This window comes from Sturnus vulgaris, chromosome 1, assembly GCF_052056855.1.
Source record: "Sturnus vulgaris isolate bStuVul1 chromosome 1, bStuVul1.hap1, whole genome shotgun sequence".
Lineage (NCBI taxonomy): Eukaryota > Metazoa > Chordata > Aves > Passeriformes > Sturnidae > Sturnus > Sturnus vulgaris.
Genome location: NC_142243.1, coordinates 7880364 through 7883897, shown reverse-complemented (window position 1 = coordinate 7883897; position 3534 = coordinate 7880364).

The window sequence follows — 3534 nt, the reverse complement described above, 5'->3', positions numbered from 1 at the left end:
CCGAGAACCCAGGTCCGGCCCCTGCCGTGGGTGCCAGCTTCCACTCTGCTTGCTGGCTTGCTTGTTTGTTTGTTTGTTTGTTTGTTTGTTTGTTTTAAGACGACGCGGATTTGTTTATAAAATTGACTCACGGCCCTTTGAAACAAATTGTTATTAACCTTCCCCTTCTGAGCGTTTCATAATCACAGATGTTAGTTTGGAGATGATATCCAAACATCCCAGGGGTACTTTTGATAGCTGCATGGGCGGGGATTGAATGTGGCGGTCGGATATTAAATCAGCGGGATACAGAATTACTTTTTTTTTTTTTCCACGAACCCGAGCTAGCTAAATAGTTTCCCCCTCTTACTCTGATATACATTTCACAATCAATGGCGGGGATATTTGCATATATCGTGCTTGGGTGTGGGTTTGTACATCGCATGTGCCACATCCTGCCTTAACAGGGAGAGGAGCGGAGGAACACCTTCATTAAACCTCAGTGCTCAGATGCTCATTGAACAGAGTTACGGGGAAAATACGCTTAATTAATTACACGGAGGGGCTGGTTGGCTCGAGCAAGTGCAGATGCATTTTTGTTCGGCCCTGAAATACTTTCCTGCTTTGGTTGTTTTGTTTGATTTTGTTAGTTTGGTTTTTTCCTTTTTTTTTTTTTTTTTTTTTTTTTTTTTTTTTTTTTAACTGGACTCTGCTGCTCTGGCTAGAGGGGAAGGAGCCTGCCCCGCTAGATGGGGGCGGGAAATCTCAGGGAGAGCTGCCTGCCAGGATAAAAACGCTGCCAGCCGTGTGACTCCAGGGCCAGTCCTGCCTCTGCCCTCGCCCCGGCAAAGCCGGATTTTGGGGAAGGCTGTGGCTCGGCTTCGGTGCTGTTGTGGGTTGGGGTTCTGCCATTTCCAGAACAAAAAGGCTGCTTCAGAAAGGTCTTGTTGCTTTGCTAAATTCGCAAAAGGAGCTTACGCGGCAGCTCCTCCTGTTAAAATCATTTAAAATTTTAAATGATCGAGGTCTAATTCAGCTGTGCCGTCCTTCCCGAGCCAGCGGGGAGCCGCTGCCCGGGCGTGGGAGCGCGTTCTGGACGGCGCACGGGAAGCAGCAGCCGCTCACGGGGTGGCGAGGGCAGCAGCAGAGCGAGTCCCTCCGAGCCTGCGCCTCTCCGCCTGCAAGCACTCCCCAAAATATCGGAGGCAGGTGAGAAGTGAAGCAATCGCTGCTCCCACTGAAGGCACGGCTTACCAATGGCAAATATTTTGTGCTTTGGTCTAGATCAAATCCAAGCAGCAGCGAGATATTATTGTCTGTCCTTGCTCCACAGACTGGACTTGCTTAGAAAAGTTTCACTACTAATTTTTTAAGCCCAAAACGACATGTTCCTGCTGGTGTCACACATCTGGTTTCTGTTCCCAGCATTTCTTACCAGGCTGGGTAAGGACAGGTGGAAGCTCCACTTCTGCCTGCACTCTTAGGAGCATGGCCAAATTTTCCCCCACTGCAGGTTTAATGACTTCCTAAAAAAATGCAAATAATATCTGTGGGACTTATCCACCCTCGTGTAACACACCCACAGTGCCGTTTTGTACGGTCGGAAAAATGGAAGCTATTTTTTCAAACCAGATTTAAAACTCTTCTGAAGAGCCCACTGTCATCGATTTGCTCCCAAGGGATTAAAAATTACCTGCCTTCATCAATTAAGGTGACCAAAAAAGAAATATATGTATATATATCTCAAAAGCACACAAACCAGAGAGGCTGGGAAATTAAAAACCAGATGGGAAGCAGGAGCCCGCAGTATCCTGGTAGCATCCCTGCACTCAGCCCTGGTCCCAGCTGCTCCGGGCAGGTGAAGCCCTTGGTGCACCATCCCAGCGGCAGCTCCGCTCCTGGAGAATTTTGCTCTTTGCAGAATACATCCCAAAGTAGCAGCTTGAAAAATATAAAATAAAATTTTAAATACACCTTTCCCCCCCACCACCATTCTCCTTGGTTTTATCTGGGAGCGTGTTCCCTGCAGCAGGAGCGACCCTGAGGATGAGTGAGGCTCTGCCCTTCCTCCCTCTCCTGCCTGCAGAAAGCTATTTCGGAGCTCTTGTGCCCTTTGTCGCAGCAAGGCGGATGATCGTTTTATTTTTGTCCAGCCTGTCCTAAAATCCTGGTACTGTCATTTCCCGGGGCTGCCAAGTATTTTACAGGGTGCCTGGTTTCGTGGCGTGGCATCGGCAATATTCCATCCCCTCTTCCCGAGCTCCAGGGTTACGTGTTTTTCTAGCAGAGGTTTTCCAAACGCAGCCTGTCAGAGCATCATCGCACCACCGGGTATTTAAAGTCTTGAAAAGGTGAAACCTGTTGACAGTACGTGAGATTAAAGAGATTTTCCTTTCCATTTTCAGCTCCTTTTGAGCAGGAGGAGGAGTGCCCGAGAGGGGCTCGGGGCCGGCTGCCGTTCGTCCTCTCCTTCAGCCTAGGAATGAATCCCCCAAAGTTCCCTCATTAAGTCAAAAGGCTGATGAAACGCCTGGCTGCAAAACCACCTCTCTCGAAAACCGCCACGGATTTTACCCCTAAAACATAACCCTGGAAAGAACTGAAACTACGAAATACTCCTGATTGCAGCTCCAACGCTCAGAAGTGCAGTCTGAAGGCTGTATGAACATTTAGGGATATCTATTCCCGAATAGCTCCATTGTAACGCCTGAGTGACACGGGTTTGATTTCGTAATAAAGTGGGTTCTTTGGTTGTCTTTTTTTTTTTTTTTTAATTATTATTATTTAATGCAGTCCTCGAGAATCGAAACACACAAAATGCAGCGAGAATGTTCACAATGTTGAGAACACAGTTGTAAATAGAAACATTCATATTTCATCCGATTATAAATATTTGATACTGCAATTGTAAAATGCACATGTTTTATAAACTGGAGAGAAGAAAAAAAATCCTTTGCTTTCTTGCTAAAAGGCAAAGTCATTTAATCCTGGCTCCTAAGCAGCTGATGGTTATTCACAGAATTTAAAATTACAGTTTTTATTTTATAGCTGGATTCTTTCCTTCCTTTTTTTTTTTCTTTTTGCCTTTTTTTTTTTTTTTTTTTTTTTTTTTTTTTTAGTTTTATACTACTATGTACAGTGTGTATCTATTAGAGCTGCAAAATAAAGAGGTTTTAAGGCAAAGCGAGAAGTTTCCCCCCCCCCCACAAACAGCGTCGCAGGAGAACCCGTTCCTGAGCAGGCGCCCACGCACACCCAGGCCCAGGCGGGACAAATCCCGCTCCGGAGCGGGGAGAGGGACCCCACGCTCCGGGACAAACGGGTTCAACGCAGCACAGCGCCTCGAACCCCCCAAAAACTCCGATTTCAGGGAGGCGTGTGCGTGAGGAAGGGGCGTGTGGGGAGCAGCACCCACCCGCACGCTGCCACGGAGCGTCGCGCCAGCGGGGACCGCGCTGCGGAGGGGAAGGTACAACTAAAAATGGGATTTTTTTAGGGGGGAAGGGGGGGCTAAAACGCTCCCAAATGTTTCGGGGAGGTGATGCCGGAGCGGAG